The sequence below is a fragment of the Sturnus vulgaris genome, chromosome 1 (genome assembly GCF_052056855.1).
Source record: "Sturnus vulgaris isolate bStuVul1 chromosome 1, bStuVul1.hap1, whole genome shotgun sequence".
Taxonomy (NCBI): domain Eukaryota; kingdom Metazoa; phylum Chordata; class Aves; order Passeriformes; family Sturnidae; genus Sturnus; species Sturnus vulgaris.
The window spans coordinates 103,387,845-103,404,470 of record NC_142243.1 but is presented as its reverse complement, the minus strand read 5'-3'; positions in this window follow the sequence as shown (position 1 = coordinate 103,404,470).

Sequence of the window (16,626 nt, the reverse complement as noted above, 5' to 3'; positions counted from 1 at the left end):
AGCTGGTGCTCCAGGTTCCACGGCAGATATCCCCATTGCAGCCCTTGGACAGGGTCATTCCAGACAAGATGTGCTTTCCTTGAAGGAACTCAGAGAAATCGATGAGGAGGTCATGCTGGAGAAGAGGGAAGGTATGGAAGGAAGAAGGAACAGAGAGAGCAGCAATCATTACGAGCTGACACAGACCCTCCTGCCCCCCATCCCCCATCTGCTGGGGCAGACATAGCAATGAAAGAGTGCACTTGAGCCTGGGAGAAGCAGGAGGAGAGACATTAATGTTTGTCTTCATGTCTCACTGTCTGCATCTGGTTTAATTGAAGATAAATTAATGCTAATTTTCCTTACTCCAAGTCAGTTTCACTCACAGTAGCACTTGGCAAGTGCTCTTCCTGTCTTGACCCATGAGCTTTCTTTTTCTCATTTTGTCTTGCCATGGAAAGGGAGTGAGAGCAGCTCAGTGAGAGTTGGCCTGTTAGCCAAGGCTAACCACCATGAATATGAAAAACTAAATGAGGAAATTGAAGCTGAAATTCAGAATGAGAGACAAATAGTATCTAAACCATCACAGAGAAGTTAAAGACAGAATTACCCACAGAAACGCAGGACTTTCCATTTCCACCCTGACTTACTGAGCAATTTGCAGTCCTGCTACAGAGATCTGCAATTGACTTAGAGGAGAAAGGGAAGGATCTTCTGCCTTTCCATCAGCAATGCTTTCCTGCTCTCCGGGATAAGGTGAGATGGAACAGAGCCTATTCTTTTCCCTGGATACTTTCCAGCTGTGATAATAAGTTTTAGTTTCTGTTCAACACCTTAATATGGCAAAATTACTGTAAAGGTTTTGCTGTACCTGGTGGCAGAGAAACATATAAACATCCAAATGCAAATTGAATAATTCTGATCTTACTTAGATCAACCTCTATTCTCCATTACTAGTTTCTGAGAATGTTATACACAAAAGTTTCCAGTTCATAAAAACACAAAAAGAGTCAAAATTATGACCGTGAACATTTTTACCCTTCACATTCTATCACAATAAAAAACAATGCCATAACAAAGCTGGAAAGGTCTAGAAGATAAATATACTTAGAGTTTAAACAGAACAGTAAGAAAGATTGTCAAAATCAGATTATATAATATCCTTGATAATAAGGATTTTTGAAACCTTTACTTTTAATTTGGCAATCTATGTAGTGATGTAAAGTGTCATAATGGAATGCCATTAAAAGTGTCTGGATTAGGCTAACCTATAGAGTGGAGTGTGATCGAAGAGAGCAGATATATGCAATAAATAGAGGAAAAAGCCTCAGGCACAGAGTTGTATAAAGAGAAACTGGGCATACACAGAAGTGGACCTATACAATACAATATTCCTATATCCGTGTTTACTCTCAAGAGGTATTCTTCTGAAAAATAAATTACAGCAGTAGGTGAAAAGCCTACAAGGGAACCAGATAGATGAGCAGTGCTGCAGAATTCTGTCTCCTGTACAAAGGGAAAGTATACATCATAGTTACTGTCACAATTGACTGTTTTAAAGAATCGAGAGCAAGTGCAACTGCTGGGCTTAAAAAAGAGTAATAACAACTGTCTTAGTGACACTGCAGCTTGTAAGCTGCTGTGACGTTAGGTTGGTGGACAGAAAAAGAGCTAGCATATCATCCATAAATCATTGAGCCTAAGCAGAGATACAGTTCCTTGGCTTTTCAACCATCCCGGAAATCAACCTGGATTTTCAGTTGTACAAATGAGCAATATTGCACAAGGGCAGCCGCAGAATCCCAAGTTTGTACGAGACAGATTGATAGAGTGTCTTCAACTTCAAAATGCCAGTTTGTACTTAAATTAAGAAACTCATAAGCTGCCTTTTAAATATCAGTTCCATTTCATATGTTATGTAGGTTAAATAATTTTTCCACATTTTGGATTTATACATTCATCAAGTTACCTTTTTCTATAATGTCACTGAACATACCTAGTAGAGGAGACTAGGAGCAGGTTGTATATTCATCTTGGTCTTGCTTACAGGCCCTCAGTAAATATGGAAAAAAATAATTAGGAGGGTACAAACTCAAAAGATGTGCAGAACCTGTGAGACTACAGGCCATTTCAACATATGTTTAAAGGTTTCATTTAACAGATAATAATTTTAAATAAGCAGATGATCTCCAACAGCCAATACACTAAAGATATTGCACTAATGTATATAAATCAGTAGGAATTGCAAATATATTCAAAAACATACACAAAATAAGTCAGAAAAATGTAATTCTATTTTTTAAAGGCTCTTTTTCAAATCTAGAGCTTGGAAAAATTGTGTTCTCTCCAGCTCCCTGTAAACAAAGTATCATTCAGTGCAACCCTCCAAATCTCACAAGTATTTTTTATTTCCCAATATAGTCTTGTACCTCAACTGTCAAAGGCAAGAATAAATCACTGTTTAAAGTCTTACCTCTCTGACATTGCTGGTTTAGACTGAAATAGGTATGCTGAGCTGATCTTTCGAGAAGTGAAGGAATCCTTCACCTCAAGTTTTATTTTGGCATAATGCAATGAGGTTACAGAACAGAGGTTTCTTTACCTTTCTATATCCTGCTTTCAGGTTTGGGTTGCATTTTTTTTTTTAATGTTCCATGCATAGCACATGGCAGCATGGTATTTATCAGAGAGAAATATGTTCCATAAAGAAGAATACATGGAAAAAAGAAACAATTGTAAATAATGAAACATCCTTATAGATTTATAGACTGTCTGTTATACAGTGGGCATATACATTTCAAACCTGCCAAAGAAATTATTCCCTACTGAACAAATTGGCAAAACCCTTGTTGACTTCTAGGCAATGAGAATTTTTCCAGATAAAGACTTTAGGATATGGCCCTAGGTGAACTATGTAGGATGTTAAGTAGGGTTTATATACTGATGAATGATTTTGTGCTTAAGGCTTCATTTCCAGTCTGCATTTGTATATTCAATTCTCTGCATTCATTAATTGGACTTTGGCAGATATTTGAACTGCACAGTAGCTGATGAATGGATTATGCAATCCTTCTTCCACATGTACTGAAACATGTAAATAAACCTAAATTTTGTGCATGTTGCAAAGTGCTCATCTTATTCCATGTGTTACACTTTAAGGGGCTTTCCTGCAAACTCTTTTTCTCTAACCTTGATACAAAATATAATTTCATCAGAACTTCAGGTTCTTAATTTGTGAAGAACTGGGCAATTGAGTCCACGTGTTAGATGTCCTGAAGTGGAAAATAGTGAATAAAAGTAAAACCGTTTGCTTTTAAATTCTATCTTTAAAAAAATTAAATCAAGGCAAAATAAAATTAAGCTAAAGCAAACTGAAATTTTGTTTGATTTCTGTACTGATTTCCACTCATCTTTCCCTGATACTCATGTTATTTCCCTATTTTCTCTTTTCTAAAAGTAGAAAACTTTGAAAACTATGATGCTTAAATTGTAGATCATTGACTGTATCTTAAGCCATAGGTACAGTAAAAGACTGGGAAAAACAGTTCCTAGCTAAACCTAATTCAAACTTTCCTTCATTAACAGCCACAAGCAGTCAACATACTGTCCTTGTACCATAAGATGATATACCGTCAAATTCCTGGATAATTAATACAGAAATTTATATATGCTTCCTAAAAACCATGCAACATTGCATGGTATGATGCACAAACATCGTAAAAAAAATTGGCAGTGAGGCTGTGGTTGTTCTACAAGCTGTTTTTCTCTGGTAATAGTTACACAATTCTAAACGTGCTCTTGGTGGTTTAGTTTGCTTCATTTCATGAACCTGTGTAAACTACAGTACCCAAAGGTCCTCTTGTTATAGTGTACCATTTATCTGTTGCAGTTTCACCAAGATTTCTTCTGTGCAGGCAAGACATATAACATGGGTAGGATGAAGTGAATGGGCCACAAGAGAAAAGTTTAGAGAACTGATAGAGTTCCCAAGTGCCAGGAAAAGGTAAGAAGTGGCTGGCAAGATACTCAGAATGGGAGCTACTCTAGTTGTTGGGGAAAAAAGTATTTCTTCTGTTTAAAAATAAATAAAATGTTACAACATTCAAACAAGCTTCGATATCAGCTCAGCAAATGCTATTCAAAGATTGTTTTACAGAGGTTCAGATGTTACCACAGAGAGAAAGAGTGAGAGACACACATACACACATAAAAATATGTTGTATCTATATATTCTACCCAAGACCTCCAAAAGGCCAGTCTTTGTTAAATAAAACAAGATAGGGACCTGAAGTCAACCATCATCATTCATTGTTTAGCTCTTCCAGATATAAATGTGTCCCTGCAGTTTTTCAAACTTGTATCTCTTTCCTTACTGTAACTCATTTTATGTCCCAGCTTATCGCATATGCAAATACATGAACTGCAACTCATTCTTCCACTGCAGTAGTTGGGGCAATAAGTTACTTTTATCAATCAGCTATCAGGTTGTGACTGCTTAATAACTGATAATAAACCTCTTACAGAACAACTAATTTTTAAAATTTTCTTCTTTATCTAAAAGAGAGAATATAGATGAGAGTTAGCTGTGATCATCTTAAAGTCATATTATAAACTTTATATTTACTGTCATTTATAAAGGGCAATTCCCTCAAACTCAAATTTACCTGAAAAACAAACACCAACTTCATCATTTCAGGAGTCTTTTGTATATTCGTTTCATGAGGACATGATTAGTACCTTTTCCTTATATTTGTTGGGTTTTTTTTGTCCTCTTTTCAAGGCTGAGGATGAATAACATGAATTGAATATATTGAATTTTTAGGCTCGTCCTTCTTTTAGAGACATAGTAAAAAAATAAAACTCCTGTCTCACTGACACATAAAACAACTACATGACCTCAGTGACAAATATTATACATATAACAATGTGCATCATCAAAGAGCACTCTTTTAAAATTGCCTCCTGATTATTTACACAAGTTTAGGAAAAATGAGTATATACTATTCGTATATTATTAGTTTTATTTAAAAAATAAATTAACCAAATGAACACTTACTATATCACATAACTATTATATACAACTTTCCTTCCTTTTATGGGAAAGACATAAGAGAGCAGTGTCCACAAAAGGAGTCCATGGTTACCTTTACTATGTTCTCTTTCCAGGCTGCATATCACCAATTTTATGTTGCAGCTGGGAATGACATTAAATATAGCAAAATACGTTTTGCCTGCAAAGAAGCTCGTGAAATTTCCCATGTTGACTGTGGTAGATTTGATCAGCTCATGAATGTGAAAGCAAATCAAAGAAAATCTCTCAGGCTCAGGGTTGTAACCCGAGCTTTTCTTTTTAATCCCACATATAGAGACCTGCACTGACATCTCAGATATCCACACTGTTCTTGCTTAAGATGATGCAAATTATATGCGCACATCTTCAGATGGTGTCAGCACCCTGTGAGCATTAGCTCTAAGTGGAGCAAAAGAGAGTGTTCTGAAATACTCCATGGATTAAATTGTGGTTCCAGTGAAGCCAGCAGGATCTTCAACTTTGGCTTCCACACAACGGAGATTTTATTCCAGTTCTTTTAGATGTGGGTTACTGCTTCTGTGGAACTTTTTAAAATTTTTTTTTTTTAATGATTTGCCTTGAAGTAAGTACTTGGGAAAGATGATACCCTTATTCTCTCAGAGACTGATTTTTTTTTCCATTAGCCTCAGAGTTATTTCAGCAAGAAAAAGCTTCCTCATATTAACATACCAGTATACACTAGCCTTCTTCTGCAAGAAGAGCTTCTGAGAGTTCAATCCTCATACCTTTTCAGCTTTTTTCTTTTATATTTCCCCCCCAGTGCAACTATCATATGTTTGGACAGGTGAATGCTATAGCTCAAAGACTGCACCAAATTTCTGAGAAAGGACACCTTAGGATGCTTACCCAAATGTAGATCTGATTGGATTGCTATGAGACTTATTCTATGGTTAGAAGGAAATAAACTAGACAGTTTTGTCATGTGATATTGATGTCTCTGGTGATTTTTTTTCTGTAACTAACCAGGCTAAAAGCTCCTTATGTTTCTGAGTCCTTAAGGAACTTTAAATAGGCATTAGCATTGAAGGGGGAAAAGCACATTCTTTTTTAAGTTTTACACCTTTGTATAATCCATGATGGTTGTGTTAGAGGTTCAGAGTTCCCTAACTTGGATGTATTAACTAATATGGGAGCTATTCCTACCAAGTTTATATCAAATGCTGGCTAACGTTCATGTTGCAAAATTGAGTCCTTTGGTGCTGCCTCAAGGCTTGTCCTCATAATATTGATTTAGATTATAGAACTTAAACACAGAAATATGTTTTCTTTGTGACTGTTTTGTACTTATTGTACTTCTATATACGTTTCTGTGAGTTAATGCAAACTGCTTTATACTTAGCTCAGGTCTTCTTATCTTCCATTTACATACAAACTTCCTATGCTCAAGTACAATTATATTATAATACAAAAATCATAGACTACGACTTGAATGTCTGTAATTCATTATCTGGCAACATGACAATTTTATGATATATAATGCAACCCAGCATTCAAGTTTTCTACTCTGCCTACTGGCCATACATAAGGAAGGAGGGACTGTCCTGGAACTTATTTTCCACACTGAAAATACGCAAAAAAGGGCATATTTATAGACTTTATTTCATGACATGACAGTTCCTACTTCAGTATGAAGGAACATATCCCCTGCAGAAAATATTTATTTTTCTATCTCAAATGCTATTTCATGCTTGAAGGATCCTTGTAAAGTCTTAGTCCATTTATGTGCAGATTTCCACTGTCCTGTTTGTCACTGTACTGACCTCTGCTACAACTGCTGGAACAAATATTGCCAACAAGAGCCAAAGAATAATAAAACCGTATGGTATGGTACACACAATCACATTTGTTACATGACTAATTCAGGAAACTTGACATGGTTGACAGCCTAACAATATGAAGTACAGGTGATATTTTTCAAGGTCCTCTTCATTTATATAGTTTATATAGACACCTTATTTCACTTAAGCTATTTCAAAGAATTGAAACAACACTCAATGGAAAGAAAGCAGGAGTGCAATTAGAAATGCATGAAGGTTAAAACTGGTAAATATTGATCTTTTCTACAGGCCTGTTCTATAATCAATATACTTTCCTTTTGAATCTACTTGTGCGTCAGACAGCTGTAACATCTTGTGACATCAAATGTTATAATCTCAGTATCCACTGGATTTCGGTAGACATTTTATTGTCAATGACTCAATATCCTGTGGTGATCCTGAGATGCCTTGCCTAAATCTAGAACTGTGGAGATGGTTTCAAGATACCATCTTTGAAAGAGAGAAAATATTTATGCCACATGTAGTAACAGACTTTACCAGGACCAGAAAAAGCCAGAATCATTAATCAGTAGAATAAAAAAGCTTTTACAAGTACATATATTCCACTTTAAAACAGAACAAACAGAAAGTAAAGTCTGGTGAGGGAAATATGAATGATCTTAAAGAGCAAAAAATTAAAATTTAAAATATGCAATAAAAAAGTTTGGAGTAAAAGTTGCTATGGGTCCTATAGTAATCCTTTTATGTTGAAATAAAGGCAAGAGCCATGCAGTGACATAATCTGGTTGAATTTTAAGAGATGCAACTGAAGACTTGGATTTTGAATGCCATAGGCTGTAATCTGACACAAAATTTACTGCTAAGAGAAAAACTGAAATTGTACCTCCATAATGAATTTCTCCTCCCAGTGCTATGTTGACAAAGGGTAGCAACAGAAAATATCTAATTTATAATCCAAAACCTGATAGACCTTGACCTGATAGACCATTAATTTCCAGTCTACCTTAGTAAAAGATGTTGAAGGATCTGGGATAGTAGAGTTTAAAACTATGGAAACATTTGTAATAAAAATTTGAGATCAACTGGGGCTCTGCTCTGCTCTTGTTGAGAAGGAATTTGCCTTTAAATAAAAAAGGCCAAATACCGACTTCACAGATGAGTTATTTATAAAACTCACAGTGTCCACCCCAGTTCTTATGAATTCTACCCTTCTACCAAGCAAAAGCAGATTAATGATTGCAGAAAGTCTGGCACACCCAAAATAAAGCTTTCCTCTAAGATGTGCAGTTGGGCCCATCACTTGTTTGAAATATATTTCAGCTGGCAGTCTTGTAAGAAGTCAGTACTCTGAGCAGAAAATGCAGAAACCTCTTTTGATGCCATCATTAGTCAGGCCTGTTATTTAGAATGCCTAAACATTTTTTTAAAGTGATTGAAGACAATGACATTTTAAATGTAATATCCCGACACTCTGCTAATGTGTTCTTAGACATCTATTTTATCATGAGCGTATTTGGGCCACATGAACAAGTTTTTTTAAGGAATCATCTAAAAATTACTATGCAGCAAGTCTGTTCTCCCTGCACTTGGTATGTATCACACATAACAAGTTCAAGTATAAGTGCTGCTGTAACAACTCCTTGGATCTGACACCTGATTTTTTATTATGTTTAATGCATGTTGAATGCAAGAAAGGGGGGTTTGGTCAAGAAACACAATGAGCTAGTAGCAGTCATACAGAAATACAGCATAATACGGTGTTTTTAAAGTACTATCTTAAAAGACAGTGACCTGGTGAGAAAGCACTAAAGCCAAAGAATAATTTGAAACTTGCATTCTTGCCGTCATGTATAAAGAACAATTAAAAAAAATATATCTGCAGCACGGATATAAACTGTGGTTTTTTTCAGTGCAGCAGTATATGAATGACACTGGGAGTCACATTCTGCAGAGACAGAAAAAAGTTGTTGATTTGTTGCTAAAGCTGCGCTTGTTTGTGTAGGCAAATGACAGTGAAGACTGTCTTATCCTCACCTGGTGAAGTAGTCCAGGTGGCAACCATTCTACCCTTAGCCACCTTTCTACATTCCTTAATGTGTGCAAAACGGGCTGTTCCAATTTTCCTGCTTGCTTCAGGCTGTCCATTTAGTTGCTATATTTCTTAAATTTTGTTTAGTACCTTAATTCCAAATCTATACAAAAATGTGAGTTTATTCTGGAGTTCAAATGAAAATGTAACAATAATAGAACTGGCAGTTGAATGATATGTTTCAGATTATTGAGCTCTTTTTTTCCCCCTACTTTATATTTACATTCACTATCTCAGATCTGAATAATTTCATAGCCCAAAACAAGTCCATAGTTAGGTACTTTGCCCTGCATTTCAGCTTATTTATCGAACCTCACTGGCAGCTTGAAGGCCTCCAGCCCTTCCAACTTAGTCAACTGTTAATTAATCAGCACTATTAATGAATCACCACTGTTTCAAGCAGCTTTCAGTTCAGATAGTGTTTCTATCCTCAGGCAGTTGGCTTAATATGCCACAAAAAATTTCATGAGATAATATCAAACGTTCTAATAGATTGCTTCTATCTTTGAGCTCTCTTTTGCAAAATTATTACTGCCTTATATCACTATATACGTTTGTGTATACAATTATAGTTTTCTGGTAACATTCTTTATAAACTAATAGTACTTATTTCTCATGTTATCCTAATGAAAAGGCTGAAAGAAGCAACCAGAACTTTGCATGTGAGGATCTAAACATCAGTTAAATTTTAGAAAGAGTAGGAAATATGTGGGAAGCATGAAGGTGAACAAAATCTCGTGGTATTTAAGAGCTTATTTTGCTATGAAGGAAAAGACTTTATTTAAACATTCCTTCATTTGTCTTGTGTAATCATATGACAGTATTCAACTGAACCTACTAGTAGGTAAAAAGTCTATTTTCACTAGGGCATCCAGAAGGACACTATCACAATTTTTGTGGATTATTTATGGGTCATTATTTATATGAAAAGCTAGATAATTTTTGCTGACACCACTGAAAAGACCCTGGCACCATCCTTCCACTCTCCCTTTATTTATGTACATTGATAAAATCCCCATGGGGCCTTCTCTTCTCTAGGCCGAGCAGTCTTTCCATCATCATCTCTACCTTTAACTTTATCTAATTACAAGAAGCAATGATTTTGTGTTCCTGTCAAATTCACTGATGTGGAAGGTTGGATTGGATACCACCCTGTTAGATGAAGCTTTTCTTTCTCCTCTGAAATGGTCATGGTAATTTCGCTTTAACAATCTTCAGGTCCCCAAGGGTGCTACCTGAACAGCCCCTCTCCTAACTCTGCCTTTAACTTTACATCTTCTTCAATAATTTCCTATGTGAAACCTAATAGTTTGTAATTACTGCTTCCATTGTAGATTAGTTACCCATAGCCCATGAGGCCCCTTGAACAAATCCATATGTTCCAGCAGGATTTATCAGCTGCATTCCCTGCAGAAAACTGGGGCACCAACTGAACAGCTATTTTCATACTTGTGAACAGTCTTCAGTTAAAAAAACGCTGACGTTAGTTTTTTGTTATTCTGAATGCTGTGCTCTAGAAAGCATGGGGCAGGAGAAGAAACAACCTGTAACACTACATAGAAAATAAATATCACCCCAACACCACCTGAAGTGGATCTTTAGGTATTGTTTGCCGGCTTGAAAAGGCCCTTTTCCTTCAACTGACAGTTTCTCCTGCCCAGTCAGGAGAGCTAAACGAGGTGTAATTGGATATGAAGATGTTTCAGAGAAGTTTAATATATTTAGAAGAACACTTTATTGGGAAACTTTACCAAGATGCAGTATAAGCACTTGAGGACAATATTTTCAGGAGAAACCACTTAACACTTGTTTTTCAGGTGAGTCCTTTTTTTCTCCAAAGAAATTAAAGATCGTCCTTAGAGATATTCCTCATCAAGATAAATTCAGGAAGATTGAAAATCTGTATGTAATTACAGACACACTGTAAGTTATTTCCTCTCAAAGAACGTTCTTAATTTTGTCCTTGCATTTAGCTGTTTTACAAAAATTGATCATGACATGTTGCAAGTGCATCAATCTCTCAGTCCTAATAAAAGGCACATGGCTATAGCATCAAAATGACTGATAGGTTTATATATATAAAGCTTCTTAAATGTGATATCCATGCGAAACTTCAAGACTTTCAATAGATCATAACTTCCCAGTGTTCGCGTTGAACTTAAAGAAGGCATAACTGAGATTAAGCAAAGCCAAAGACCAATGGAGGTTAATGTGTATCTCTGTGTGTGTGTGTTAAACAAAAAGGTTTTTTGAAACACAAAGGATTAATTTGAATGACTTTGACCAACACCATATAAATCACTAGACTTATATAAAGCATTTCCATTTTTTGACTTCTGATGCTTTCGTTTCTGTCTTCTTGACACTTATCACAGCTAAAAATGGAGTTTGGCTGGCTAGTGGCAAGATGGATAGTCTGAGCTAGAAGCAGCTGATGATAATAGTTTGGTGGTGGATAGACATTATGCCAGCCACCGTGCATTCATGTGGCTGGTCTGAAGCTGTGAGTCTCTTTGAAAGAAAAAAACATCATTTAAAGGATGACAGGTGATGACTACCAGTTGAAGGAGTGGATAATAGTCCTTGGAAATTAAAATAAAACATATAAACAAGATCTGATACTTTACCAAGCACACAAATTCATTTCTGAAGACAAATACATCTGTCAATTGAACAGATTCTTCCCTTTGTCCCTCTTTCAAACTTTGATTTCCAGCTCAGATTTATTAGACACTTTTAAAATTTATTCCTCCGATGCTATTTTTGCTAGTTCCTTTATAGACTAGAACTGCGAACTATTTTAATAGGTTCTAAAAATGAATCCTTTTATTTTTAGTACACAGAACACTGTGTACTAAATGCAATGAAATAGAAGTTGCACAAAATACATGAACCTTAATACTTCCACTCTGCATTTAAGAATAGAAGGTGTTAGTTCACATTTTTCTACAAAAACTGGTATGTAAAACTTTTCTTTAAGTAAATGTTTGATTGTTTTCCCTTCTTGTGTTCCACATAATGGGAATGAGAATTCAGAAGATATTTGTGAAAACAATAATATTTATCACACAGTGGATATTTTGAATCATAACCCTTATGGATAAAGTTCAGGTTTCATCTAAAATGAAACAGAAGTCTCCAAAATGATGTTAGGGAAATGATAGTAATAATAGAAAACTCTAAATAAAACAACTATTAAAAAAAACCCAACCCTACAATAAACGATAGAAATATTACTATCTTTTAAAACATGGTCAGTAGTACAGAAATACTTCTGCTTTTTGAGTAATTTAATTTGGACAAGATCTCTTCCCAAATTCACTACTTTGGAAAAAAATGGGCAATTAAAAGTGCCATAATTAAATTATCCTTTATGCATTATCCATGCTAATTATAATTCATAATAATTTAGAAAGCAAGCATAATCTGATTAAACTAGTATTACAGTAATTCCTTAATATTGGTGTAGTTTACTTGGATTGTTGATTGATTATGACATTAATACAAAATACTATGGAGTAGATGCCATCATGCACAGCTATATTTGTCAGCCCAGAGCATTATAAGCATGACTATTCTGCAGTTACAAAAGTATTAGGGTTCTCTACTATGTATCTACTTCAGATAATTCTAATTTTGAGTGTCCAAAATGTTTCTCTGAAATTAAAACTATAATTATATTAATGAAATTAAAACCATAAACATATTAATGATCCTACATCTTATAATAGGCTTTCAAGCACACAAAAAAGATGAACAAGTATCCAAGAGAGACATCAGATTTTTTTTTCTACAGTCTAGAGTCTGTAGTGCAGGTAATAAACAGCTTGGACTACATAATGAAAGTTGCAAAAATTCAAAGTAGTGCAAACCTATTGATCTCACTACAGCATTAACTGGTCAATTCTAAATGCAAAAAAAAAAAAATTAAAAAATTAAATCTAAGTTAATGTGGCTTCTGCATTAATTCAATTCTTTCTTGGTTCAGCAAAAAAGAAAAAGTTTTTCTGTACAAATCCTACTGTTGCAGTGATGCTTTAGATACAAGCTGCTTGGCTTCTCCTTATGTTCTCTGCACTGCTGAGGATCTCAGAAAAACTGGAGATACATCCCAGAAAATATTAATGATGAAGGTTTTCCAATTAATAAGTCACACCTACTTGTTAAGCAGTTGATCCAAATGAGTAAAACTATGAATTTGTAAATAGAAGGAGTAAAGCAAGGAGTTTTCTAAGAAAAAAGGAAGGTCACACTTCCAGAGTATTTACTTAAAATGCAGATACATCACCAGAGAGGCAATTCTATTATACCAGTTTAATCATATTACCTTAATGAAACAGTTAACAGGAGCCATAGTGTGATTTTGAAGTTGAGAGAAGGTTTACATGACTCCAAGTGTTTAATCAAAATAGATAGTAACTACTCACCTCTTTGGTTTTCCTGAACTAGTCTGTGTATCTTTATCAGGTACAGCAGTGCTGACAGATGGAAATACCTTTGACAGAGAAAAAATATAGGTATTTGGGCAATATACTATGAAATAATTGCAATAAAATAAGAGAATTTTCTTTGAAAGAATGCCTGAATACTTCTAAGCCCTTTTGCATAAATCTGAGTTGAAATTTTACATGATTTTATAAATGCAACCAAACTACTGTAATGTAGAATTCAGTAGATAATAATTGCCTAAATTAAAATCATGCTCTTGGCAAGAAAGAATGTATCAGATAGGGAACTAAGAATTTATTTTTAGTTACAATAATATTTTTACAGTCTAATAACCCAAAACATTAAGAAAAATATAATTAATTATAGTTTAAATTTCTTTACCAACAACTTCTATCCCACCCACTTCTCTGGTACAATGTTCACTTTTCCAATGTCCTTCTGAGTCCTAGGGTCAAGAGATGAGCCTTTCTCAGCTGCCACAGTATTGGTAGTGATCATAACTCATCAGCAGCCTCAGGACTTTGGAGGAAGGAGCATAAGGTTTGTGGTGGAATTGCTTTCCTTTTGGTCTCAAGTTTGTTTCTAAAAGCTTTCTCAGAATATTCTCCTTTCCATTGATCCCCAATTATTTGGGACAGAAAGAGCTGTTGTTTTCCACGCAATGATTCCCTAGTCCTTCCCTGGGACTATTTCTGCAAAAGATACTTTTAAAGTACCACATCTGGAGTGGTTCCACCCCACAATTGTTTTAACGAGCTAAACCCAGCTCAGGCTGTGCCAGCCTGGATGAGACCTGACACCTGTGGCCTTCTACCAGCAAGCAATGGCAGAAAATCATATTCACTGGGCTAGACCTATCACCAAAGTGAATGGAAAATTATCTCTGACTCTCACCTGATGGGATCTGGCTCAGCACATGCATTGGTGAGGTAAAATGTAAAGGAAACAAAACCGTACTTGTGTTTCCTGAATGCAAAACAAATGGTTAGATTATGAAAAGTTCAGCACACAAATGTCAGCTTTCTTTTTTTAAACATTCAGTATAATTAACATTTCTAAGAAAAGGCACTGCTTTGGAGCTGGAGAGTATAACTGAAAATATTGAAACACAGCAATAAAACCCTATTTTCTGTCTTGCTACATGGGAGACATGGAATTGCACATGTTGTATTATGTGTTCACGGGTAGAATTGGGAGAATGGAGGCAGTAAAACCAAACCAACTTCCCAAATTCATAATGCATTTTATATTTATCAATCTGGAGTTTTTTTCCAAATAGAGCTGTTTTTTTATTCATACAGTTTTTTTGTTATGTAAAGAAGTGAAAGCTCCTTTTGAGACTGACATCTTTCAAATGAGGAATTAGAAATGTTCCTTATTAGCTTGCAGTATATCATTGATGCCACTGTAGGTTCTTGTTATTTCTTTGAATTAAACAAAGTTAATATCTGTAGTTTTCCATGTAACGGTTTTCCTCATAGTTGTTTACTTTACTCTTTAATGCTTCTTTGTTTCTAAATCTTCTTTGAGATAAATGAAAATGGGAAGAGTTTAAAAAAAATATGTTTGAGATGAATAGCTACATCTTTCATAAATCTGTTTTTTAATTACAAATGAGCTCAACATAGTAATGCATTTTACTTTAATTACGATTTTGATGACCTTCTTAGAGCTGAAAGCCATTTCTCTTTATTTAATGACATGCATGTGTGTGTTTCAGGAGTTCTGTTGCTAAGTGATTTCCAGGGAAGCTAGTGAAGCAAACTAATGAAGTGTCTGATAATATTTTGTCATGTTTTTATGGAATGGCATTATTGGACCACGAAGAAGCTGTCTCACGTTTGCAAAATCTTCAGAGTTGGAAGGTTTGAGAGAGCATATCAGATTTGAAAAGAATGCCCCACCTCTTTATTTTACCACATCCATCTTGTGCATTTGATCATATAGTGCATGAGGCTAGAGATAGATAAGTGCAATCCATTTTTCCCCGTTACTTTAAAAGATCCAAACTATGTTTGAATCCTATATACATCTGTTTCTTTCATTTCTCTTTCTCTTGGGTGCTCACTCTTTTTAAATTAGCATCACCATTCCTCTTTCCTGAAACTTTGTTACTGACAGAAGTGAAAGTGCAGCGCATCTGACATATATAGTGTATAAATTCAGCTTGGAGATAGGGAACCTGTCAGCTTCAGAGGGTTTCTGCAGCAGGTGGAAGTGACACAGCACTGACTTCAGTGCAGCTCTGCCACGACAATGACGGAACTTGGGCTCAGCTCCACACACAGTTTTAAAACACTGTTTACAACACATTTGTTCGTAAGTAATCTCCTTCACAATGGCAACCCAAAGGAGTGGGATCTTAATATGGAAATGCTTAAGCAATTCTAGAAGAAAACTGATGTAGGATTCTTATACTGCGTCATGTTTCGGAGAGGAGAGGGAGCCATATTTACTGTGGGATCAAGGATTTTAAGTCTTCAGTTGGAATGATAAAGGATATTAGCAAGTTATAGAGCATCTGGGTACCAGTTAAGTATACCAGAAAGAAGAGGTAAATGATATATCCTTTAGTTGCGTGTTGTATGTGATTTTAAAATGAATTTTTAAAAAACTGATTATTTAAAATGGCTACTGACATATTGCCTGTATATGAAGGAAAAAGAAGCATTTTCAAGGATAACTGAGTGTAAAGAATCCAGCCTTTACCAGATTTCAATCATTACTAAAATTGTCTGACCGTTCTTAAAGAAATTAACCACAAGTTGTTATTTTTATTTTCTTTTAAAGACAGTGAAGACAAAAGCATTGTATAAAGTGCAAAAGTTAAGCTAAATTGATTTCAGGTTTGAGAAATTCAGGGAAAATTATAGTTTGGACATATCCTAATTTAGAAAAACATGAATTTTGCAATAGCTTTTCTTTCTCACTCTGACTTTCCTCTAGATCTTCTTTTTCTCAAGTAATAAAATACCACCCCCCATTGATCCTGCTAGACCAAAACCATGTTTGTATTATACATTATTAAAGTAGTTTCAGACTCATGATATAGTATGCTTGGGGCTTTGCAGCAGCATTATTTTACTTGATGTTCCTTAAAAAATACTCAAGGGATTCTAAGGCAGTATTAGTTCCTTTTACAATGTACTGGAAAACCTGTTTAGTTGTATGGCATTAGATTACTAAACAAAATCAAAGGTGGCGGTACTTCCCACATTCTATTTCAGAGTTACATTTTG